This window comes from Anolis carolinensis, chromosome 3 (genome assembly GCF_035594765.1).
Source record: "Anolis carolinensis isolate JA03-04 chromosome 3, rAnoCar3.1.pri, whole genome shotgun sequence".
Taxonomy (NCBI): Eukaryota; Metazoa; Chordata; class Lepidosauria; order Squamata; family Dactyloidae; genus Anolis; species Anolis carolinensis.
In genome coordinates, this window is record NC_085843.1 from 93968932 (window position 1) to 93996889 (window position 27958).

The following is a 27958-nucleotide window of genomic DNA, read 5'->3' on the forward strand; positions in this document are numbered from 1 at the left end:
AATACTGCGTCCAATTCTGGGCACCACAGTTGAAGGGAGATGTTGACAAGCTGGAAAGCGTCCAGAGGAGGGCGACTAAAATGATTAAGGGTCTGGAGAACAAGCCCTATGAGGAGCGGCTTAAAGAGCTGGGCATGTTTAGCCTGCAGAAGAGAAGGCTGAGAGGAGACATGATAGCCATGTACAAATACGTGAAGGGAAGTCATAGGGAGGAGGGAGCAAGCTTGTTTTCTGCTGCCCTGCAGACTAGGACACAGAACAATGGCTTCAAACTACAGGAAAGGAGATTCCACCTGAACATCAGGAAGAACTTCCTCACTGTGAGGGCTGTTCGACAGTGGAACTCTCTCCCCCAGGCTGTGGTGGAGGCTCCTTCCTTGGAGGCTTTTAAGCAGAGGCTGGATGGCCATCTGTCGGGGGTGCTTTGAATGCGATTTCCTGCTTCTTGGCAGGGGGTTGGACTGGATGGCCCATGAGGTCTCTTCCAACTCTACTATTCTATGATTCTATGATTCTATGATTCTTAAAGGAGACTTAGGTTTGACTGAAAACATGTTACTTTCATCTGATATGTCAGTCAGATCTTGTGTCTTAACATTAGATTTTGGATCAAGGTAGATATCTCTGGCTTCCCATCTCCACATCAGCATTTGGTCCAGTTGTAGCATCATGTTTTTTGCTAACAGATTGCTGCAATGCTTCAGATCTTGCTGAGCTGCAGTACCAAAGTAGTGAAGCCAAACTTATGCTGAAACCTTTGTCAGTCAATCATAACTTAAATGAAATGTTCTCTTCAGGCTGCAACCTGTCATGCTTAGTGTCAATCTTGCAGCAAACTCATCTGACAACTGATTCATAGGAAGTTTCAATTTAAACTGGCATTTTAAACACTAAGTCTATAACAACTTTATTATAAAAATGCAAGCGAGGCTTCATTTTAGCTTTTGAAACTGCTTTAGCAAGCACATTTCTTTTCATCAACTCAAAACCGAGGCTAAAGATGTGTTTGTGGACTACAAATCTGAGAAGTGATCATGTTTTCTTTTAAAAAATGTATTTTCTATTTAGAAATATGCATGAGTCTCTCTTTCACATAACTCTCAGGGATATCACAAAAGCCAGAAATCAAAAACAGTGCTATTGCAATGTTCCTATTAATCTTTTCTCAAATGTGGATCTGAATTGTTCAAAAGCAATTGCTGGTGTTCAAACTGCCATTCTGTTTTCAGCAGGTTACACCACAGTACAGTACAGTTCTAGAAGATATTTTTAAAACTGCATAATGAACAGGTCATCCTGTATTCTTTGTGTGCCCTGTTGCTCCAAAGAACATTATCAGTGACGTATTTAAAAGAGAAATCTATGACAATTATAATAAGACATAAGACTGGATTTACATGTACACAGAAATGAGGTTGTTCAGAGGTAAAAATGATGCTATTTCAGACAAGTGATGCCTATCATTTTTAAATACTACTCCTGGATGAAAAAAAAATCCCTGCCATAATGTATTTATTTTTTCGTGTATGAATTTTAAGTAGTTATGACTCCGTATCACTATCGTATAGTTATTTACAATAGTTAAAACAAATACAAAATTATAATCATCATCTTTTATAGCCTGTCTTTTCCTTAATAACTGAGACTCAAGGCAGTTTATATAATTAACATAAATAAACTATGTATAAAAAACATACATAAGATTATCATTAAAATGTCATTAAATAATAATATTGAAAATTATTTAAGATGTTAATTGAAAAAATAAATGCCTAAATGGAAATTGAATTGCTTTTCCTTGCCTCACAAGAATAGATGAGTAGGCCATAGTGGTGAATCAAGAATATAATTGTATTTAGAGCAAATCATGCCTTTCTGTCCCCCATCCTGACAAACCAGAATCCAAAAACCATTGCGTAAGACCTCTGCAAATGGAAAAACCATGAATTAAAAATTGCAATTGTTTTTTACCTGAAGGAATCCCTCACTAGGAATATCTAGGGACCTCATCACATGGATGAGATCCAGCATTGTGATTTGCCAGGCTCCATGATGAATCAGGGCAGCAGCAGAACAATCCCAGTTCCCCAGCCAGCAGCCAATGCTTCCCCAACACATGCACGGAAGCGTCACTGTGCAGCTTAATCCCATAGTATGCCTGTTGTTCCTAATAGAACATGGGGAGGCTACCATGTTGGCAGTACAGTGTCCTACCACACTGCCACCCCAGTTCACACATGGAACCCCAACTGACATCAACCGACATTGTCTGATCAGTGGCATGGGGCTCAGTGAGTGAACTGTGTCATGTATCATGTTCTGCAGTTGATAGTCGTTGGTGGTGTCAGGCCTAGCAGTTGGTGATGGAAGGGGATAATGTCAATCCTAGCCCTAAAGGGCAGAGTAATCTGAAAGTAAGAATTTGCAGGTGAAGGCAATTAAGAGTGGAGGCATGCAAGAGATAAGATGCAGTTGGCTTTAACTGGTTATAAGGAGCTAGCCTGGATACTGATCTTTGGGACAAAAAGGATTTGTTCTATTTGGCTATGGATGCTGCTGGTTTTTTCTCCAGGTTTGTGGATTTCCGGTATCCTGACCTGTCTCCTGAACTCTTGGAACCCTGAAACCTTGAATTTCTAGACTGGCTATTGACTACAGTATAGACTCTTGATCCTTGGACTTTAATCATTGAATTCTTGGTGTTTGACTACTGGACTGGACATTTGACTACGGTGTTCATCTGAACCTGCATTGCTAGAAATGCTGTAACTGCAATATATGGACCCAGTGCCGCCCCATCTGATGTTATGACTACAGTGCCAGACCATGAAAACATAATCGTAAACAACTACCAATCCGTGTCTACATTCTGTACAGTTCACATAGACCTCAGACAAGAATTATCATGTATGCATTCGATATTGCTCATATGCACTTAGTCTTTTTCTTTGTAGCTCTGATGATCTATAAAATATAACAAGTCAGCCCAACAGGGAGAAAAGTGCGGCTTATGGAGCTCTAGAAAGCAATGGAAGAACAGTAATTCAGCTTTTTCCATCCACACACTACTATTGTTAATAATAGGAATATAAGAAAACTATGTCCTTCCATCATTATGTTTTCTGCAGTGGCTAACAGGATGCCTATGGGAAATCCAAATTCTACCCTTTTCCCAGTCTTTTCCTCTACTCACCTACAGCTGATTTAGACCATGGGGGTGGCACATAGCCATCATGATTAGGATCCACTAATCTGATCCAGTATGATTTACAACCTCATCAGATGGGCTGATTTGCCCATCATACACTGTTTCCTTACTCTTTTCACCACAGAGCCCATTACATGATGCACATCTACTTCCTGCTGGGCTCTGTAGTGATAGGATAGAGGAAGCAGTATACACCATCTCCACAGAAACACACAATGCTTTTGGTGTTGCCTTTGCTTCAATGGGGAAAAGCCATGTGGCAGATGCTTCCCCCTGTGTGATGGGGCCGATGGTAAGTTGGGTGATGCGGGGTGTGGGGCAAGGGTTTCTCCTGGCTCCCCGCCAGGACCACACAGATTTGCCATAATGCATGGTGACTCCCTCACTTAATGTGATAAGGTTTATTCTCATGGATTTTCATGTTCAGATGCCCCATTTACACCATGTATATTGTTACCTTTTTAATAACACTATCCTTGATTATCTTGCTGCTCTTCTTTTCTTCACTCAGACAGAAATCAGGAAAACACTTTTGTCCTTTCTGCCAGTGCTAGCAAACACAAAGCTGGTTTATCTGTGATTCCATTAAAGTGGCATCTGTTGCGTAGCTTTAACTGATAGCATTATTTCAGTCTTGAAGATTTCTTTAACTGAAGGCTTTAACAAACTTCCTATCCTACTGTCTTTTCATTATCTCTGGTTCTGTTATCTGGCTTGCTTTTTTGCAAATCTTGTTCTGTTTTGGATAATAAACCTCCTAAAGCCCATAAAGCAGATGGTACCTTTTGTCACTTCCATAGGGATTCAGGCTAGCATCTAATGGGAAATTCCCCTGTTGTGTACAGAATTACATTTTGCTATCATCACCAGCAGTGGGTAGAAGGTTTAACCTTTGTTCATTTGCATATATTGCCATCCCTTACTCTCCAAAATCATAACAACCTATCGCAAAAACCCCAGAACACTTGTGATCTTTATTATGGTCTTTAAATCCCAGAACTGAACTTATAAAATGCTAGAGTGTTTTAATTAAATTGTTGTTGTTAATTAATGTCAAGTTGGCTTCAGCTTTTCATAACTCTATGAATAAAAGAACTCCAAGACCTCAGGACTGTGAACCATTCACCCTGTTTTGTATTGATCTTCCTCTTTTATGTAGGCAACCATCTCTCCATTGAAATGCAACACCATCTGAGCTCTGCAAGTGCAGCAGTTTTAAAAATGAACCAGATAGTGTTTGAGGATCAAGGCATTTGTAGGGCTACCAAGATACTACATGATATGGCAGTGTATATGGGATCTTTGTAAGCCATTGTTGCTGTTGCTGCTGTTGTTGTATGCTTAATATCACTGTAATGTGAATACAACAGTGTGGCAGAAAGATAAGGGGGCATCTGATAATTTAGGTATTCTGCTTGGTGTAATGGTTAAAGCTTTGGGATATAGCTCTGGAGAATAGAGTTCAAAGCCCTGTTCAGGCATGGAAATTCACTGAGTGACTTTGGGCAAGTTACACTATTGCAGACAAAGGGAAAAACAATAGTGTAAGACTCACTTGCCATAGAACCCGCATTGTAAGTTGTTGTTTTAGTGAGTATTGTATTATTATTATTACGTTTATTACGTTTATTACGATTATTATTATTATTATTATTATTATTATTATTATTATTATGTTTATTATGTTTATTATTATGTTTATTATTATGTTTATTATTATGTTTATTATTATGTTTATTATTATGTTTATTATATTTGCCTGTCCACAAGGAGACTCAAAGTTCATTTTAGGGTCACCTTTTTTCAGAAACACACACCTCCGGACAGAAGGAGCCAACCAGAGGGCCGGGGGGGGGGGGGGGGCAAATGAACCTCTGAACCTGCATTGGTTCGAAAGACCAGTTGGTTCTGGCTGGCATTCCCGCCAGTTAGCAAAAGGGGAGGGGCTAAAGAAACCTTGCTGCAAGTAGCCCCCTCCTCTCTGCATTCAATTCCCTGCAGCACAAGGAGGAGGATGTGTTGCTGTTGCTCCCACTGCAAGAAGCCTCGTGCACTGCAAGAAGCCATCAAGGGTTTGGAGCGAGTTGGGGGTGGATTGGATCCAACTTTTGGTCTTTTTGGGGGGATTTTTTGCTTCCTTTTGCTTTCTTTAGATCATAATTTTAAAGTAAAAGTTCAATTTAGAATCCCTAGCCAAGGCTTCCCTCCCTCTGCCCCCCCCCCCCGGTTCCTTCCTTTTCTCCTCGTTCATGGCAAGGCCTCATTGGGCTCCAGCCTCTCTCACTTACCCCCTTCTTTTGCTTACTTGGAACCCTCCTTCTCCGGCTTCCACAGGATTAACCAGAGCTCTGGTGAGCATTTTGAGCCCAGCATCTTCCCCAGTAGACTTGTGCTGCAGGAGCCCTTAAGGCCCCAGCCTGGGCACAACTTCCTTCTTTGCCTCCTACCTGACCTCCTTCACCTTTAAGAAGCTGCCGCCGCTTCGACTGGCCTACAGAGTCTTACTGGCACATGCATGAGGGCGCCTTTTCCCCCGCAGTTGCGCTGTCTATTTTGTTCTGCCTGGGCATAGCAAGGCGCTCCTCCCCCATTGAGGTGCCTCGTCTCCTCCAGCATACTTCAAGGCGTTCCCCTCTCCCCCCCCCCCCCCCCGCATCAGGCCTGCACTGCTGGGATTTAGCAAGGCGCTTCTCTCCATCGCTGTTACTTGTTCCTCCAAGCTGGCCTGCACCTCCTTTTAGGGTGCTTGTATTCATTGCCACGCTGCGCATAGGCCGCAGCCTCCACTTCCTCCTGCCCAAGTGGCTTTTGTTTCACGTTTCCACCACCGGGGGTGCACTTGGGCCTGGCTTTGTTCCCCCTCCCCCCCCCCCCCAATTTGGGTCTTTGTTTCCTATGCCTAGGCCACAACCTCCGCCCCCTATTCCACCCTATGCCCTACCTCCAGGTCTTTTGGACTTCCACTCCCATAATTCCTGATAGCCTCAACCCCCTTTCCTCAGCCTCAGTGAAGCACAGCCTACTTCCAGGTCTAACCTGTTTCAGTCTTATTGTGGGATTCTGGGAGTTGTAGTCAAAGAATAAATTTTCTGTGCATTGTGTTCTCAGGGTGGAGTTATATAGTAAAATTGATGCAGTTCTTTCTTTAGGCTTGCTTTAGGCCCAGGTGGCACCTAGTGGGTCACATCAACCCTGTGTGCACCTCAATAGGCTGCAATAGCCTTCAAGCTAATTCAGGCTGCACAGCAACATACCAGTAGTCCAAGTTTTAATTCTTGGTAACTTTTTAGGACACATAAGTGGTAATTCATTCAAAACTGTGTTACCTTGCTGTTTTTAGTTATCCCAGATGCCACCCAAAAAAGGGAAAGAACTGGCCCCAAAGGCAAGGGCACCCAAGCATTTGGCACCTATTGATGTGGACCATGCCGAGTCAGACTCCGACATGGAACAAAGGATGGCTGAGCAGGCTTTCATCTTAGCCAAGATTGAAGAACTAGAGAAGAGACAAGCCCCCTCTCGGTCTGCCAGTAATAAGGCAGGGAATAAGGGAAAAGAAAGTTTTAATGCTTCTGTGTTGTCTCATTTAGCAGCGTTGGAAAGGGACATGGATGCGGGAGAATCTGCCGGCCCAAGTGCTCCTCAGCCCAAAGATGTTCAACAGGAGGCAATGGAGGGTAGAGGTGAGGCAATAGCTCTTGATGCAATAGGTGGTACATCAGCTCTGCCTTGGGGTGTGTGGCCAACCACAGGACAACAGGCCACCCAGGTGGGAAGAGGGAGGGATTCAGGTGGTGCAGTGCCTACCAGATCCCTCATGCTTCGGTGGCCTCTAACTTGCTGCATCAACTGAATGCAGCTCCCAATGGAAGGACAGGTGTGGGGTTTCCAGGCAGCCGGAAATACAATACAAATTAACTCTGTACCCACCATTGCAGGCCAGTATCCTTACCCGCCCCTTTCACACACATCAAATCTCTATCCCTCTTTGCCACCGGCTGTGATACTCTAGGCTGCGTGAGCACTGGAAACCAAACACTGAAGCCAATAAACAATCTAATATCTTTATTAAGGAGTTGAAGGAATAAAACAAAAATAAGCAGAATATATAGTTCAACAATAGACCTTCTGGGAAAGGTCAAAAATAGTCCAGTATTATAAGGTCCAATGTCGAGTATTAGAGTTTAAAGATAATAATCCAGTAAACCGAAACACACTCAAACTTCCAAGCAGTTTGAGTGGGGAATAATCCAGGTCTTTTGCAAGAGTCTCAAGAAGTCAGTCCAAGGCAAGGAATTCAAGGCAAGGCAAGGAAACAAGCCCCTCAGAGGATTCCCAAAACAGCCTCCTTTGAAAAGGAGGGGAAACGCTGGGAACGGACTCGGCTTCAAGGGCTTTTTAAATGAGCTCTGGGTTGAATTGTCAACAGGGAGCATCTGGAAGGAAGCAGACTCTTGCTGAGTCGGCAAAATTCCTAAATCTTCATCGCTCTGGTCCGCAACCAGCACAGGGTCATGACCCGAAGGTCTCTGTGTCATCACACCGGCATATAATCTGCATGGTCAGAATCACGCTCTGCCATATGCAGCTATTCCAGCAGGCGATCGAGATCTGATGTTGGGTGACATCAGGAACCATTGAAAAAATACTAAAGGGTGAATACATCAATATTTTCTCCCTATTATTCAGAGAAGTTGAGAAAAAAGATTGGGAGTGTATGGATGACAAGGAAAGAGACAAAGTCAGAATGAGGAAGGTAGAGCGTAATTGGCGAAACTGGCTTTCAGTATTCCACATTTATGCGGGAGTCATAATCCAATCTCAACCATGGCGGGCATATTCCTTGTTAAGATATATGGATATAATACACAGAGCATGTGGTGATTTTGCAGGTCCATCATGGTTAGCCTACAACGAGGCTTTCCGTATGAAAGTTGCCTTATATCCCGCTTTACAGTGGGATGTCGTCCACCCTCACCTGTTAATGCATTTGATGACTCCAGCTAGGTGTATTCAAGGGGAGAGGACCCATAGTGGCCACATGATGCAGTCACCTTCCACAGCACTCACCATTAAAACCCAGTCAGGTCAGCCGCAGGGCAACAAGCTTTGTTGGGAATTTGGCATGCAAGGGGCTTGCAACAGGTGTGCGTGCCGTTACAAGCATGAGTGCTCACTTTGTAAGGGCCCCCATTCCTTTCAGAATTGTTTTAAAGCAAAAGGGAATCAACGGGGACTCGACACCAACAGACAGGACAAACCCGGAGATGGTTCCAGCTCACAAGCAAAAGGGACCCAGCCCGATTAAGCTGCCAAATTGCAGCAATTGCTATCCAGCTACCCTGACAGAGAATCAGCTAAGTTCATTTGGGAAGGTTTTAACCTTGGTTTCTCTCATACCCCAGCCACCTTTGGTTTCTGACCCTGATCCAGAAATGAACTATGACCAGGAGGAAGCTTATTCTGACTTTTTACCTATTCCACAGAGCTCTTTCCAATTACAGCTGCCAGCTGTTGATAGCTAGGATGATTCCTTAATTGGGAGAGAAAGTGAAAATATTACTCCCGTGGCAGAACCAGATGTTCTTAGTTCCCCAGAGAATGCGTCCTTCAACGGAGGGGAGTTTCTGCATCGCCAGAGATCTGAGAAACAAGAACTCCGCAGGAGTAACCGCTTGGCATCTGAAGGGGATAATGGATAGAAGGTTTTCCCTTGGGAACCTTTAGGGAGTTTGGCTTTCCTTGTTTGTGATCAAATCTAAGTTCCATAAAAGTGCTTTGCACTGTGGACACTTCGAGGTGTCAACGTTGCTATTTTCTGAGAAAGGTTCACTGACTCTAGCTCCTGTTTCTTCCAAGCAAAGTTTCCAGATCCTAGCGGCCAAGCTGAGCCGCGACTCCCGAAGTAGACCCGGATTAAGTCTACTGCCTTGCCTTGTTGCTGAACCAAGTTTTGCCTCAGCTTCAGCACGTTCCTGCCTTGATATCAAAGATTTCCTAGGGACTTTGGACTATGTTATTCAGTCTTCCTTGCTTTTACCCGCTCAAGAACTTTCCAACAGTTTTGAGCGTGTTTCGGTTTCTGGACTTTGGACAATAATATTGGACATTTTCCTTCAATTCTTTGGACTAATTCATACCTTTTCTTAAAAGACTATTATCTGTTCAACCTTTCTACCTATTCATTCCTGGATTTATAATTGTTTTAATAAAGATATTATATGTTTATTGGTCTCTGTCTGGTTTTTAGTGCTCACACTGCCCTAGGGTGCAACAGTTTCCATATTCCATATCAGGGAATACGCAAACCAGTGATGTCACAGAACCTGCACTCTATTAGGGGCATGGAAGTTATTGTTAGAGATAAGATTGCTAAGAAATTGAATGAGGGTCGAATTATAGGCCCCTTTACCTCCCCCCCTTTGCCCGATTTAAGAGTATCCCCTTTAGGGATAGTCCCCAAAAAAGCCCTGGGAGAATACCGACTAATACACCACTTATCCTACCCAGCTGGTCAATCACTTAATGATGCCATCCCATCAGAGCTGTGCTCAGTACAGTACACCTCATTTGACAAGGCCATTAGGGAGGTCCTTAGAAAAGGTTTGGGTGATGAGCTGGCAAAATGTGACATAAAGTCAGCCTTTCGCTTGCTCCCAGTACATCCTGGAGATTTCTCCCTGCTAGGCTTTGCCTTTGAGGGTTCCTTCTTCATAGATACGGCTCTTCCTATGTGGTGTTCAATCTCCTGCAGTGCATTGGAGAAATTTAGTACATTCCTGGAATGGGCCATTCGAACTTGCTCAGGATTGTCTGGTGTAGTTCACTATTTAGATGATTTATTATTCATAGGAAGAGCGGGTTCAGGCCAATGTGCTATTTAATGGTCCAGTTCAATAAATTAGCAGCATCATTGGGGTTGCCATTGGCACATGAAAAAATGGAGGGCCCCAGCACCAGTATCACATTTTTGGGAATTGAATTGGATACAGTACATCAGTTCTCACGCCTGCCAATGCATAAAGTGCTTGATCTTAGGCACCTGTATTTTGGAAATAAAACAAATGGAAGACCTGGCAACTCTGGAAACTATTTCTATCCTGTTCATGTTATTTTATAATAGTAAAAGGGTCATTTCTGGAGTAAAGTGACAATTTCCACCGTTTATTTTATGCTATATTCCAGGTACTGGCAGAAAAAGTACTTTATAACTGCCCCACAAAATGTGCTTGCTTTTATGTCACAGTAATGAATAAATAAGAAAAGACATGTAAGCTAAAATATTAGTGTGACAGGAATATGCAAATGGATTCATGTACACTAATTCTGTAACTCCTGAAGTTGAAAAAACCTCCAGGGATCAATGTTTGTGTTTTCCATATACAGTAGAGTCTCGCTTATCCAACGTTCTGGATTATCCAACGCATTTTTGTAGTCAATGTTTTCAATACATCGTGATATTTTGATGCTAAATTCGTAAATACAGTAATTACTACATAGCATTACTGCTTATTGAACTACTTTTTTCTGTCAAATTTGTTGTATAACATGATGTTTTGGTTCTTAATTTGTAAAATCATAACCTAATTTGATGTTTAATAGGCTTTTCCTTAATCCCTCCTTATTATCCAACATATTCGCTTATCCAACATTCTGCCGGCCCGTTTATGTTGGATAAATGAGACTCTACTGTATATGCTAAAATCATTATCACAATTGTAAACCTGAATGTATCAATTAAATTATCTGATGACAACACTGGTCATATATTGCCATGACTTCTTTTCTTCCAATTTCCACATTCTAACTGCAAAAACTCAGCATTAAACCACATCTATATATGTGATATTTGAGTTAAGATTGCAAAATTTGAAGCAATGTGCTGTCTACTAAATAACCATGTTCTGATCTACGTTAGTGCTGGCATGGGCAAACTTTGGCCCTCCAGGTGTTTTGGACTTCAACTTCCATGATTCCTAACAGTCAATAAGCTGGCTGGAAGTTTAAACCTAAAACACCTGGAGGCCGAAGTTTGCACATGCCTGAGTTAGTGGGTGTGATCACAATACAAATTCACAATGATGCCTGAAGATGAGCTGGACTGGCAATAGCCTAATTGAAGCTACATTGAATCTAGCCCCTTCCCAGAACACATGTGTTGGATATCCCTTCAGCATAACTTGGCTCTAGCCTAACTTTGTCCCAGTATTGCAGCTTTGTCCCTGAGCCTGAGATTTGGATTTACTGTAGCATATTTCTACCACTCTAAACCTTTCTAATTGTCAATTCAGTTCAGGTCATAGAAGGAGGTTATACAACATAAGCAATTCAGCTGGCAAAGTCCCATTCAGAAAGCACAAGAGGTTGTATTCTTAACTCCTTAAAGACAAATTCAATTCTTCGGGGCCAGATTAATTACATCCAGGGATATTAAAAGAATTGGCAGAAGTAATTTCAGAACCAATCGGAATTGTTGTTGTTGTTTATTCATTCAGTCGCTTCCAACTCTTCATGACCTCATAGACCAGCTTCCGCAATAGCTCCTTGTCAACAGTTGCCACCCCAACTCTTTCAAGGTCAAGCCAGTCACTTCAAGGTTACCATCCATTCATATTCCCTTGGTCGGCCCCTCTTCCTTTTCTCTTCCATTTTCCCCAGCATGGGCCCCTGGTGGTGGCACAGTGTGTTAAAGCACTGAGCTGCTGAACTTGCAGACCGAAAGGTCCCAGGTTCAAATGAGCGCCCGCTATTAGCGGAATAAGCACCCGCTATTAGCCCCAACTCCTGCCAACCTAGCAGTTCAAAAACATGCAAATGTGAGTAGATCAATAGGTACCGCTCTGGCAGGAAGGTAATGGCGCTCCATGCAGTCATGCTACAGACAACATCGGCTCTTCGGCTTAGAAATGGAGATGAGCACCAACCCCCAGAGTCGGTCATGACTGAAAACCTTCAAACCTCCCCAGCATCATTATCTTCTCGAAGCTTTCCTGTCTTCTCATTATGTGGCCAAAGTCCTCCTTCTTTGCCTCTAATATCTTTCCCTCCAGTGAGCAGTTGGTCATTATTTTCTGGACTATGGACTGGATGGATCTTCTTGTGGTCCAACACACTCTCACAGTTTTCCTCTAGCACCAAAGTTCAAAATCATCTATTTTCCTTTGCTCAGCCTTCTGGCAGGTGGAGCCACTGGAAGTGATGGGAAGGCACTTCTACTGACTTTTTAGAGGTGCCTTCCCATTTGCCCCCATGCGTGGCCATGACAGAGCGGCAAGGGAGAGAGGGAGAGGCCTCCCCATTCTGCACGTGGCCAGGATTGGGGCACTGTGGCGGCCACTTCCTTTCCCTTCTGGCCAAGGTCTCTCTAGCGGCTGCAACTGCAAGGCACTTGCTCTTCTCTGGCCTGGCAACCAGGCTAAGATGAGTGCACTTTCTCTGTTTCAGCTCCACAAGGGGCTGGGAAGCAGAGAGGTCAGTAGGAAGGCCTATCACCACCTTCTCTCTCCGGCCTTCCTTGTGGGCCTCGCCACGCCCTGTGGTTGTTGTTATTGTTGTGTGGTTCCAAGCCTCTCTCAACCTGAGGTTCCAGAAAAGCCAGGCAGTCATTCCAGGGAGAGGGCGCAGCTGAAGGAGGAGGCGGTGACCCCTCAGAAATGGCGGATGACCCCTCTGGGGGTCATGACCCCAAGTTGAGAACCGCTGCTTTAGTCTAAAGGAACATGGAAAGAATTACACCGCAAAGCTTCTACAGCATTATTTTCAAAGGAAAACAAAGAAAGATTCTGGAATTTATTCTTCACCTCACAATTTTACATTAAGATCCCAAGCCTGGAACTGAACTAATTTGTCTGTGTTTTTTTTTTACAAACATAAAAATGGGAAGGGGGAGAGAAAATCTGTCAGTAATAGTTTATAGTAAAAAGACACCAAGTACATTTCATTGATTAAAAATGTAAATATGAGTGATGATATAACTAGAGTCATAATTCAAAGTCAGATGTACTATCATATTCCAAAATGCAGATATGTAACAGATTCAGGTGTTTCTACATTGCGTTAGCACTATTTTCATTTAGCAAGTGCATAGAAGCCAGAATCTAGCATAAACAACATTAACTCTGATTAGATTTTTAAAATAGAGCTCTTTGGTTCCTTTCCTTTCTAAATAGCTTTGTTCAGTAAATGTGCTCTGTTTCTGTATTTGTTTATAAATGGGTGATTTCATTTTCGCTATGCAAAAGTGCTTTTTCTCAGTCTGTACTGAATTTTGTTTCCACATCTTTTAAATAAATGTTTTTATTATTTATTTACTTAGTCTTATCTACATACATGCATATATATAATTTATATATCTCCAAAAGTTTCAATTGCAAGAATAGGATTGTCTAGAAGTTATTTGCAATAAAATCAGTCAATGCTATATGGTCATAAAATCAAGCGGAACCTTTTAAAATACAAAATAGAGACAAGAACTGTCTTAGTACAACAGTATTTTTTAAAGAAAGAACTATATTGTCCAATTCTTGACTGCATCAACATTCACAAGAAAAGATATTTAGCTCTCCATTTTTTAAATGTAAAACAACATAAAGATAAGAGATTGTATCCACACTTGGCGAACATTTATATGATTGTCAGGATGGGGATACTGCAAAACCTGGAACTAGCTTGAGGCCAGCATTAGCAATAAGCACCTTCCAGGTCACCATCCAGGGATTTGCAACATAATCATCGCTAAAGGGAACATACTCCATTCTATGTTGGTTTCACCCAGGATTAAGTGGTCAGTGTAGATGTGCCCTAAGTTGTGATTCAACTCAACAGTGGTATATAAATGACCATTTCTCTGTATCTGCCAGTACAGCACTGTGCTTATGGTTGCATTTCCAGATATTCAGTATTTTTAGTTTTTGGGATATTATAGCATGTCAAGAAGATTTCATTTTACTTGTTTAATAAAACTAGAAACTAAGAATCCTTCAATTAAAGGTGGCATAGGAGATTGTGATTGACTACTTCAAAAAATTTAAAATAAATAGAGAATTTGATGTTATTGCTCACACAATTAAATAGATACAGTCAGTGCTACACTAAGAACAAATCAATTAAATCTACTTGTGTATAGAGATGGATTTTCTAGTACACCTATTTGGTTGATCTGGGAGGAACTTTACCTTCCATACATTTTAGTAGAAAAATAATAACTTATTTTTACTATTCGAAAAAAACTGAGAAACATTCATTAATGTGAAACAGGTAAGATATGGATCAATGATAACATCCAAGATGTCCAATGACATAGCGATAAGACCAGAGAGAAGAGCTGTAAGTGAAAGTTTAAGGGAAAATTACTCAATAAATTCTGCTTTCTACATAATGAATGTAAAATAATGCTCTGATGTCCAGAGAAAAGAGTGGGGAGAGAAACATGAAAGACAGAGCAGAGTATTATTAAGGTATCAGCAATCCTGCAGATCAGACACTTTCACTTATCTTATGCACAATTACTGGGAGGTAAGTCCAATAAAATAAATGTGCATAAGATTGGACTGTCAATTCAATTTCACATACTTGCACATTCAGCAATCCATACAGATTCCATGAAGTTGCTGGGGATTAGCTTGGTGGCACATGCCAGATTGGGGTGGGTCAGAAGTTCAACTCTTGTTCCCCAATATGTATGCATGGCTTGTAACTCTAGAGAGTGTGCCAAGTGCTTTTACTTTTATTAACTGAGATTGAGCATAATCCCAACATGTATTTAAAATATAAGCAATTACTAATATTACCCTATAATTACTAATATTAATTAAAGATCAAAGCAAATTTGGATCTTGGGCTCATACAATTTTACTTCTTCCAACACTTGAAAAATCCCACAGCATGGCCAATGAGAAAGTCTCCTTTAGCCTTTGCCTTGTCCCTGTGAAGAGCCCTCCCAAGAGGGAGAATAAGGAGGGGATGGAAGAGAGGAAGACTGTATTTTCCTTCGAGCAAAGGCTTCCAAATTTCCCAAAGTGATGGTGCTTTTGGGCTGCATGTTTACAGAATCAGGTTGGCGGTGGGCAAAGAGGAGGCTCATGGGTAAGAGCTGTGGGGGCCCTCTTGGGTTTTGAGGGTGGAGTACAGCAGCTACCAAAAGGGGGGAGCAATTCTAATGTGCCATCAAGTCTAATGTGCTTTCTGATTTGGGAGACATAGTTTACCTTAAAATATGCACAGATTCGAGTAAATACAGTAGTTTAGCTGTCTCAAAACAAAACACATCAATCAGCTGGCCTGAATTCCTAAGAAAGTTAAGTCATTCCATATTCTGTCAAGCAATTATTTTCTAACAAGTTTTCCCATATACTCCAACTCCCATAATATATAGAAACATTAAAGTAATTACTATGTGTGGAGTTCTAGCTGAATATATGTGTTTATTTGTCTATATATGATAGAGAATACAGAAGACTATCAAAGCATGAAACATAGCTACATTAACCAATATGGTTATATATAGCAAAAGCACAAGGCAGAACCATAGAGAGCATGGCAGGACCTAATTGTGGGATGCTGAGAAGGATAAAAAATAGTTTGGTATAGTGGTTTGAATGTTGGAATAAGATCTGAAGAGTCCAGTGTTCCAATTCCTGCTTGGCCATGGAAACTCAATGTGTAACTGTCGGGACTCAGCCTCCTCTTAAAGAGCCACACACAATAAGTAAAGTTAACAAATGTTTATTAAATGATATTTTGAACTTAGAAACATTTAAATTCAGTGTTCCCAACAAAAGTAAATGTCCTTGTTGCAAAAAAAAAAAAAGGCAAAAAGCCAGAACAGAAAATAATCCAATTATCTGGCCGAATAATCCGGCTTAACTTCAAGCAAACATTCACTGGAACTAGAGTCACGCCCCGCTACTGCACAAAGGGCCAAGGAAGAGTCAAAACGCTCATCAGTAGTGAGCGCAAGTGATGCCGTTGTCCAAAAGCCAAGCCGAATCCAGAAACCCAAAAGAAAGCCAACAGGGAGTAGCAATGCCGTCGTCAAAAGCCAAACCGAATTCAGGAACCAACAGGGGAGCAAACCAGAAGTAACAATGCCGTCGTCAGGAGCCAAGACAAATTCAGGAACCAGTAGGAAGCCAACAAATGCCAAGCCAGGAGCGAGCAACACCGTCGTCAGGAGCCAAGCTGAATCCAGAAACCCAAAACGAAGCCAGCGAATGCCAAACCAGGAACGAGCGTGGTCGTCGTCAGGAGCCAAAACCGAACTCAGGAACCAAAGGGAAGCCAGGAACAAGCGTTATCGTCATCAGGAGCCAACACCAAACTCAGGAGCCACAGGGAAGCCAGGAACGAGCGTTGTCATCGTCAGGAGTCAAAACCAAATTCAGAAGCCAAAGGGAAGCCAAACCAGGAATGAATGTTGTCATCGTCAGGAGCCAAACCGCATTCAGGAACACAAAGTTGTACAGCCAGGACCCAAGGAGAACAGGCAGCGACAAAACAATGTCCCAAAATGACACCTTGCCTTCTGCAAGGAACCTTCACTTCCAACTCCACTTTTAACTTACACCTCAGAGTCCAATGATGATGAGGCCTCCGCCCTGTCATCATTATCCACAACTGATCTTGATCTCATATGTGAACTTCGCCCATCAGCCCTCCAATCACTCCATCTTTGTTCAAGATTTAGATCTCCCCAAGTCCCTGGTGTACCAGTAGTTTGCCAGTCTCCTGATGCACCCTCAGAAACTTGTTCTGCACACACATTTACTTGAGTCCAATCTGCAGCATCCTCCATCCCACTCCCAGACCCAACATCCCCAGAAAAACCCTCAAACGTTTCATCTCCCGTGGGAGCAGTAAGTATATCCCGGATCTTCTTCCTTTCCCTTTCCTCATCTGACTCTTGCTCCCGAATTGACCTCTTAGTTCCTCTACTTTCTGTTAACCCATCATCTTCCAGCATTGACTCCTCTTCACTAGAGAACCCTTCAAACGTTTCATCCTCAGAAGGAGCCATAAGTATTTCCCAAACCCGCTTTACTTGCTGTTCCCCATCAAACACCTGCTCACCATTATCCCTTTTCCTCCTACTAGCAGTTTTACCAGTAGTACCAGAACTGCCCCTTGGCCCAACTACAACAGTAACCTTGGACATGTTACACTCTTTCAGCCTCAGAGCAAAATCAGTGGCAACCCCCTCTGAAAAACTCTTGCCATGAAAACTCCACGATAGATTTGTCTTAGCAGATGAAAACATTTTGAAAGAATGCAACAACAAAATTTAGAGTTGTTACCAAGGGCGGTTCCAGACAGGAATTTAATGTGTGCCCAATTGGGTTTTTAAAACCTGATTGGGGCCACATTGCAGTCCACATATCAGCCCAACATCCGCGCTTTCCTGGCAGGGGGTGTCCAGATGCCCTACCGGACCTTCCAGCAGGGCACCTGGACACAAAAGAAAACCTCCCAGAAAAGCCTTAAAAAGAAATAATAATTTACCCAGCTGGCATTTCCCTGCTGCCAGCCATCTCCTGGCATGTAGAAATGATGTGCCAGGAGAAAGGGAACGGGCAATTTTCCTCCTTCCCCCTCCCTTCTCCTTGCACATCATTTCTATGTACCAGGAGAGGGCCGGCACCAGGGAAATCCCTGCCAAGCAAGTTTTTTTCTTTTTAAGGCTTTTTAAAGGGGTTCTGGGATGGGGGTGGGAGATGCCTTGGGTTTTTTGGGCTCCAAAAGCCCAAAAATCCTGAGACAGCTGTGTGGATTGGGACCGGAAGTCACACGATGCAATCCCTGGGCCAAAGCCACACAGCGGCCATAATTGGAAAGATCCGGGTCTTTCCAGCTGTCAAATTACTTCAGTACAAAGCAGGGGTTTCCTGCTTTATGCTGAAGAAATTTGTTTTTATTTGAGGTGTTGTTTGGATGCCCCAGGTAAAAACGCGGTAGTTTGTGCATTTTGCGAGCTCTCTGGATGTGCCCCAAGAGAGCTCTAGTCCTCACTACAAACAGCATGATTTTATAGGATATTGCCATAACCATGATTGCATTATAATTTCCCTACCTGAAAGAGATAAAAGAAAAGTATTGGCCACAAATTCCAAAGGCTATGGAAAACTCTGAAATAGAACACTGGAAATCTGTCCATAACAAATGGTGGACTTCTGATGTGTAAGTAGATTGGACAGATCAAAGTAATTCATGGTAGCTGATAGTGTTAGGATCTTGTATGTGGTTGTGAGAATCACTGCGAATATGTCTACCTGCTGATGTGTAAAGTGCTATGATTAAGTTTTATTTTAGTAAAACTATCATTTCTTTCAAAACATATTAGGCTGAAAATATATTTTCAGACATTTAAAAGTAAGGCATTTCAGAAAGGTTACGATTGATGCCTGTATAGATTTTCACATAAACACATTTTACTTTCAGAACACCAAAATCGTGCTTCATGATAAAAAACAATGCAACTTCACTTTTCTCTTCCATCTATCTAAGTATATTGTCCAGGGCATAAAGGCACATTACATTGAATTCCATCCAAACTGACATAATCTGAACAAAGAATTGAAGTATTTCACCTCTTGGATGTGGGGCTGCCTGCTGTTCTTTGTAACGAAGTTGGTCTTAGCAGAGGATCTTGAATATGTTCCCATCAACTCAAGTTTCTATGCATGCTATTTCATGTTTGAAATGCAAACAGGCTTCAATTGGCTGATACCTCTTTTTCAATTTTAAGGCATGAAACTTTATATAAACTAATATAGCAAGTATTTTCAAGTTACAATCCTTGCAATATTTCTTTAGAAAAGGGAACTAATTATAGTCAGTCCCCAAGTTACAAACAAAATAGGTTATGTAGGTTTGCTCTTAAGTTGAATTTGTGTGTAAGTCAGAACAGGTACATTTTAAGTGTAATTCCAGCCATGTGTGCATGTGTGTGTGTGTGTGTGTGTGTGTGTGTGTTTCTTTGAATAGCATAGGGAAGGGTTAACACCCCTGTGATCTTTGTGTTGTCAAAGGCTTTCAGGCTGGAATCACTGGGTTGTTGTGAATTGTCCGGGCTGTATGGAATATGGCTATACAGCCCGGAAAATTCACAACAATCCTGTGGTTTTTTTTTTGGTGTCTGTGTCCCTGTTCAGAAGATTTCACCTCATTTTTTGTCCCTGTGATAACTGGATCTTGAATAATTTGGCTTGTTGTGGGAACAAGGAATAGTGATAAAGTTTCAGTAGAGACACCTATTTCCCATGATAACTCTTTCAGTAGTGAATTTCTCTTCCAAGGGGTAGATTTATCTCACTTCCTGTTGTCTGAGCCCCGTTCTTCACTATGAGTCATTTATAAGTTGGATGTTTGTAACTCCGGGACTGTCTTTATATCCCTCTCTAGTTCCATCCTCAACGGCCTAAAAATGTAAATGTGATCTTCTTTGATCAAGATGGCTTCATAACCAAGAATGCCAAAAGCAACAGCCAAAACCAGAACAGGATACGTCACGGACCATCATCAACCTGACTGACAGACAACTTACCAAAGACCAAGTATCCATACTAGCAAAAGGAGGAAATTTTGCCACCAGGATCCCAGTAGAAAACATCATGCACTATATCAAGGACTCAACACACTTCATAGAAAAAAATCAGCAATCTCAAGCTAAGCACCAAGGATATCTTGATCACCTTCGATGTGGTGTCCCTATTTACTAAGGTCCTAGTAGCGGACACCATTGCACTAATCAAACAAAACTTCCCAGAAGACATCACAGCCCTATTTCACCATTGCCTAACCACTAGCTACTTTCAGTGGGACAATGAAATCTATGAACAGAAAGATAGAGTGGCCATGGGGAGCTCTCTGAGCCCAGTAGTAGCAAATTTCTATATGGAACACTTTGAAAAACAAGCCCTAGAAACAGCACCAAAAAAGCCAACTAGATGGTTCAGATATGTTGATGACACCTTTACCATTTGGAGCCATGGAGAAGAAGAACTCAGCAAGTTCCTGGACCACCTCAACAGCATCCACCCAAACATCCAATTCACAATGGAAAAAGAAAAGGAAGGAAAACTACCATTTCTAGATGTTCTAGTCATCCGCAAACCCAATCAACAATTGGGTCACACAGTTTAAAGAAAACCTACACAGACAGATAGATACCTTCATAAAAACTTCAACCATCACCCCAGTAACAAAAGAAGCACAATCAAAGCTCTGACAGACCATGCACAAAGAATCTGAGAACCTCAACTCCTCCTAGGTGAACTGGGTTCTACAGGCCAATGGATACTCATGAACATCAGAAGAGCTTTAAGGCCAAGAACAAGCCATGAGAGTAAGGACAAAGATCCACCCAGAGGAAAGGTGTTCTTACCATACATCAAGGGAACCACTGAACGCATAGACAAACTGATGAAGAAACACAACCTACAAACTATCTACAGACCCACTAAGAAAAGCCAACAAATGCTACGTTCAGCGAAGGACAAGAGGGAGGCTCTCACCTCTGCAGGAATCTACCGTATACCATACAGCTGTGGACAAGTCTACATAGGGACCACCAAACGCAGCATCCAAACACGAGTCAAAGAACATGAAAGACACTGCAGACTAACTCAACCAGAGAAATCAACCATAGCAGAGCATTTGATGAAACAACCTGGACACAGTATATTATTTGAGAACACAAAAATGCTTGACCACTGTAATCATGCTTCAATGCAGTGTAAGTTTGATTTGCTTGATATGTTTTAATATGATCTAATATGTTTCAATCATTTGAAAGATTATTTAATTGATATGTATGTGGGTTTTTTTTACAATTTTATAATATTCTGTTTTATTGATATTGTTATTATCTGAATCTGGCATTGAATAATTGCCATAGTTTGTAAGCTGCCCTGAGTCCCCCTTCGGGGGTATAAGTACAGTAAATAAAATAAAAATAAACAAATTGAAATCCACAAGCATGTGGACAACTTCAACAAAAAGAAGGAAACCATGAAAATGAACAAAATCTGGCTACCAGTATTAAAAAAACTCCAAAATCAGAACAGTAAATAAGGAACAGCACTCTGAAAACACAAGAATTCCAGACAGGAATCAATCAGGGGCAGCTAACAACTCTGAACAAAGGATTCCCCCAGGCCAGGAAGTGAGCCCGGGAAGGCAATTTAATGCTAACAAAGGTGATTAATTACAATGTTCACACAGACAAGAGTTCTTCCCCCCACCCCGGAACTTCCACAGATATATAAACCTTCCTTGCTTAGTTTCTCCATACCTCACAACCTCTGAGGATGCCTGCCATAGATGTGGGTGAAACATCAGGAGAGAATACTTCTGGAACATGGCCATACAGCCTGGAAAACATACAACAACCCTTAAAATAAATACTTTCGGGGACCTATAATGGCTCTCCGCTTCTCCTCTCTTGAAACCAGCTGGAAATCAGCTGTGTCTCCGTGGGAGCCTGAAGAGCTGATCATCTATTTCAGGCTTTTTAAAATTGGCATGGGTGGGAAGCAGGCTCCACAGGGAGTAAAGAGGGAAATTCCAAATTTTACAGGACTGCAGGGCCACACAGTTAAGAAAATCTGTTTTTTTGTCCAGAACCAGCATAAAGGAGGACCTTTGTGACACGGGTTTTCCTTCCCTTGCTGTGATTGAGTGTACATTTAGCAAAAATGTCATCTTGCCTTTTTAACCCATTCTCTTCCTAAGTATAGGCCTTCAGTGCAAATGTCTTTTATAGCTTTGGCAGACTACAGTCACTTTTTGTGGATTCACTGTTTGCGGTTTTTCAATAAACTCTAAAAGACTATTATAAATCATAAAAAGTACAATTTACAGCCTGAGGAAGGGAAGAAGGAGAAGCCAGAGGAAGAGAAAAGGAGCCCAAGCGGCAACGGGAGGAGAAGGAGGCAATTTATCAACACACGATTGGTTGAAAAAGACTTAAAATAGTGTATAACAACTAAAATAATGTATAAATATTAAAATAAATATAGTGTCCCTACTTTGCTGATTTTCACTTATTGCGGGTGGTCCTGGAACCTAACCCCAGCAATAAGTGAGGGAATACTGTACTTATGTCTTAATTACCTGTGTTAATACTGCTGAGTCTTTATATAAGTGAATGGCTCCCTCCCTGCAATCCTTCCGGTGGCAGGCTAAAAACGTTTGTTTTTTTCAGGCAGGCTTTTAAAGAAGGAAGTTTTTAAGGTCAAGTCAAGGCATATTATGGTTTTATCTATGAATAGATTTTTAACTGGTTTTAAGGGGTTTAACTGCTTATTTTTAATACTGTCCATGTTTAATTCAATTTTTGTGTGTCTATTTCTAGGTTTTAATTGTATTGTAGTTGGTTTTGTTGTGAGCCACTTTGAGTCTCTTTTTAGAGAGGAAAAGTTGGACATTAATACTAATAATAATAATAATAATAATAATAATAATAATAATAATAATAATAATATCAGCATGGATATCAGCATGGAGTTTGGCTTGGACAAATGTTCAACAGTGGCATTGAAAAAGGGAAAAAATCATTGAAAGTGAGGGCTTAAATATGCCTAATGGCCAAACAATAAAGTGTCACCAACCAGAGGCCTATAAATATCTGGGCATATTACAGCTGGACAACATCAAGCATGAACATGTGAAAACTGTGGTCAGCAAAGAATACGCACAAAGGGTCAGAAAAATTCTCAAAAGCAAGCTCAATGGAGGCAACACCATCAAGGCCATAAACATCTGGGCCATACCTGTCATAAGATATACTGCTGGCATCATAAAATGGACACAGGCGGAACTGGACAATTTGGACAGAAAAACAAGAACAGTGATATCTGCCTAGAAGATCAGGTGGCAGAGGACTCTTACAAGTAAAACAAGCAGTCAAAGAAGAAGAACATGCCCTGGCAGAATATGTAAAGCAAAGTGAAGAACTTGCTTTGATTGAAGTCAAAAATCAGAAACTCCTCAAAGCACAGCAGACCAAAAACCAGTACAAGAAAACCACACTACAAACTAGAGCTGACAGCTGGCACAACAAAACGTTGCATGGAAAGTTCCTTGACAAAATTGAAGGAAAAGCTGATAAGGAGAAGACCTGGCTATGGCTCACGAATGAGACACTGAAGAAGGAGACAGAAGGCCTGATCCTTGCTGCCCAGGAGCAAGCCATCAGAACAAAGACAATTAAGGCCAAGATCGAAAAATCAGCTGATGACCTAAAATGCAGACTGTGCAAGGAAGCTGACAAAACCATTGATCATATCCTCAGCTGTTGTAAGAAAATCTCACAGACAGACTGTCAGAGCGGTTTCCTAGACACACATGCAGCAGAAGTCGCTGACGAGGAAGCTCTGGATAAATAACGACGCTGCAGTCTTCGGTTATCTATCAAAAGTTTACTTACGAACGGAAATCTCACAAGACGATACACAGCTCTCACGCAGGCACACACGGGAAGGGACAGAGAGAAGATAGGAAGTAGAGGGCTATTTATCTCATCCTCTGCTGTCTGATGCAATACAAGTTTAACCCTTTACACACTGGCATAACAAGCAGCACACAGTATATGATGCAATCTCCAGCACACATTGCACGACCATGACTCAATTACATTTAAACAACTCTATATACAATCATTCTCACTTCAACACAGACTACAAACAAAGGCACAACTATGTGACCCGAATGATTCATTGGAACTTATGCCTCAAGTACCACCAGCCAGCAGTAAAGAACTGGTGGGATCACAAACTTGCAAAAGTATTGGAAAAGGAGCATGCAAAGATAATGTGGGACTTCCGAATCCAGACTGACAAAGTTCTGGAACACAACACACCATACATCACAGTTGTGGAAAAGAAAAAGGTTTGGATCATTGATGTCGCCATCCCAGGTGACAGTCGCATTGACAAAAAACAACAGGAAAAACTCAGCCGCTATCAGGACTTCAAGATTGAACTGCAAAGACTCTGGCAGAAACCAGTGCAGGTGGTCCCGGTGGTGATGGGCACATTGGGTGCCGTGCCAAAAGATCTCAGCCGGCATTTGGAAACAATAGACATTGACAAAATTACGATCTGCCAACTGCAAAAGGCCACCCTACTGGGATCTGCATGCATCATCCGAAAATACATCACAAAGTCCTAGACACTTGGGAAGTGTTTGACTTGTGATTATCTATCTTGTTTGCTGTGACATAATAAAATAATAATAATAATAATAATAATAATAATAATAATAATAATAATAATAATAATAAACCAGGAGGTAAACCCACTGCTACAGTATGCATGACACGTGGGCCATTCAACCTTTAAAATGTCTAACAAAAATTTTTGCCATCTACTGGGACAATGTGCTCCTTACCATGAGGCAGTTAGACCTTTCTATTATTTAGCAAAAAAAAAAAACCCTTTTATAATTTGAATAAATTGATTCTGTTTCCCTCTGTAGCCCCAAAAAACAAAATTGCTCCATCATCTGCATGGCAGCCCTTCTAATATGTAAAGATGTCTGTTGTCATAATGCCTTTTAATTGTCACTTCTCCCAGGCTAAACTCAAGCATCCTTCAAACTTTAATTTCAGGACTTCTTCTCCAAACTCTTCCACATTTGTAAGTTTCACTAAATTATATTTCAGTTCATCAATCAGCCATTGAAACTGCAGGACAGAGTAGGACAGAACAGGACAGAGTAGAAAACAAAACAAAAGAAAACTATTACTTGTGATCCAGACAACTATACTTTTGTTAAAATAGAATTTAACATCTTTAAAAACGTGCTGAACTGTTGATGTATGCATAACTTGTGGTGTACTAAATTTCCTAATTCTTTACACATCAAAGCGTATGGCACTCAACCTACATCTGATTTTTCTTACCTGCACAAATATCCTTACATTCATCATACTTATGTTCAGTGTTAGTTGTCGACTCTGTCAATAATGCAGTAACTTGTGTTTCCATCTTCTGATACATTAATTATCACTTCCAGATTGATGGAAACTGAGAGAGCAAATTTCATGATCATCCTACATTAATAAAGATGTAGAGCAATGCTGGAACTCCATCAGACTATAGAATTATAGAATTGTAGAATTATCATTCTACTTTAACCAATATTGATTCATGGTATCGGTCTTTTGTGTTTTGTTGAGGCACTAGAGCTCTGTAGCTGAGGCAATACCTAATCTGTACGTCCATAGGATATTGCTATGGTTGTTAATCTATATCTATATCTATATCTATATCTATAATAAAAAAATGAATGTTTGTATGTTTGTATGTGCCAGCGTTTTGATTGGTTGGGCGGTGTATGTGCCAGCTTTCTGATTGGCCGGCCGGAATATGGGCCAGCTTTCTGATTGGCCGCCACTTTCACAGGCCACTGGGACCCCTGAGACAAAAACTGCTACCTACAGGCTTTGGCCTACTCTCTCTCCTCAGAATGACGCTAGCTTTAGTACGCTAACAGCTGTGATGACTCATGGGCCATGTAGTCCCGTTCCTAGTATTATTGTGGCAGATGAAGAGGAAAACTTGGGTTTCCCACCGTTTCAGCCAGAATTGGAGCCCTTGCACCTGCAGGATATCTGCCCTCCAGAAGCCAGCCAAACAAGCCTTGAGCAGAAATCTCCCCCATTTTCTCGCCGAGATTATTATAATCAACAAAGAGGCGCTCGCGAGGCGACTCGCCGGAGCGCCAGGATCGCTGCCAGACAATTAGATGATTAAGTCTGTTTCCCTTGGGAAACTTTAGGGAGTCATGCATCTGGACACAGAATGGCTTTCGGTTCTTGTTCCCCAGAGAAAGTGTTCTTTGGCGGGAAAACGAGATCCTATTTAGGTGTTTGCCCTCGTAGGAAACCTTGCGGAGTCAATTCGTCAGCTTGTGGAGTGAGATCGTGTGTAGACTTCTACTCCAGTTCCCAGCTCCTGAATCAAGTTCCCAGCCCTGCCTTGTTCCACGGATTTCTATGGACTCAGTTCTTGTTCCACGATTGCCTTGTTTCAAGTTGGACCTTGTTAAGTCTCAAGTCTTGCTTTGCCTTGCGTTTTAACCACGGACCTTGCTTCTCGGATTCAAGCCTTGTTTTCTATTCCTTCGGATTTACCTTAAGCCTCTAAGACTATGGACAGTTCCCCACACTATTGCTGGCCAGATAGTGTGTGTTTCGGTGAAGTGGATTATAACTTTGGGCTTTAATATCATATATTGGACATTGTTTTCCTGGACTATATTTGACCTTTCCTGAAAGGTCTATTTCTGAACTATATTCTACACTTGTTTTTATTGACCTTATATATTCCTTTAATAAAGATATTAGATAGAATCTGGCCTCTGCGCATGGTTATTGGTGCTCTGCAGCCTGGGTCCTGACAACAGCCTTCGGCCTACACTTTTGTAATAAAAAAATACCACTGGGACCACCAGGAAGGCTGGACCTGGACCAAACTTGACACACATAACCCCTAGGACCCATGAACCAACTGACAACGGATCTAGACCAAATACCTCCAACATGGCCAACTGTGCATATTGATAATAAAAAACTTTACATTTACATTACTATATCTACTTTCCACAACAGACTGAAGAGAAAAAAAGACTATCTTTTTAATCTTTCCTTTTAAGGATGGTTTTGGCTGTCTTTATGAAAACTTTTACTCCCCCCCCCCCCGCACCTTACCCACCCACCACTGGGCACCTTTGACCCCTCTGCTGACATGTTTAAGGCCTTGCAGGCTGGCTTTCTCCTCCTAGGCCCCAAAAGAGAACGCCATCTTGCCTCCTCAAGATTGCTCCAAAGAAGGAAGCTTCTTCTACTTTTATGTCTTATGACGTTACTTTTATGTTTTATTTATATGGTGGATGTTAGCACGTGGCTTAATGACTTTGCAAGCCACTTTGGGTCCATTGCAGAAAGGCGGGGGAGAAATATCAGAATTAAATAAATAAATGTCTCAATTGTATGTATGGTTGGAATGACCTTTTGTCGGGACAGCTTGGATGGTGTCTTCCATTACACCAGAAGGGGCTGGACTGGATGACCTTCAGAGACCCCTTTCAAATCTAGGACTCTATCTATCTCCCAATCGTATTTATGACTGGATGGTCATCTGTCAGGAGGGCTTGGATTGTGTCTTCCTTTGTGGCAGATGGGGTTGGAGTGGATGACCTTCACAGACCCTTTTCAATTCTCCCAATCATATTTATGACTGGATGGTCATCTGTCAGGAGGGCTTGGATGGTGTCTTCCTTTACAGCAGAAGGGGCTGGACTGGATGACCTTCAGAGACCCCTTTCAAATCTAGGACTCTATCTATCTATCTCCCAATCGTATTTATGACTGGATGGCCATCTGTTGGGAGGGCTTGGATGGTGTCTTCCTCTATGGCAGAAGGGGGTTTGACTAGATGGCCTTTGGGCGCCCTTATAACTCTAGGATTCTATGAAAGCCTTTAAACCAGGCACGGGCCAACTTGGGCCCTTCAGGTGTTTTGGACTCCAACTCCCACAATTCTAGACAGCCTATCCTATGATGCACTTTATGTCCTGGTGCCGTTTGCGGGATGATGGACCATGGGTGATGGGATATGTAGTACTTTCAATCCATACGATTCCCACAGGCCACTGAGATGCCCACCACTGACAGAACTGGACCAAACTTGGCACACAGAACCCCCATGAACCCCTTTAAGTCCTGAGGCAGTTTGGGGGAGGATAGACTAA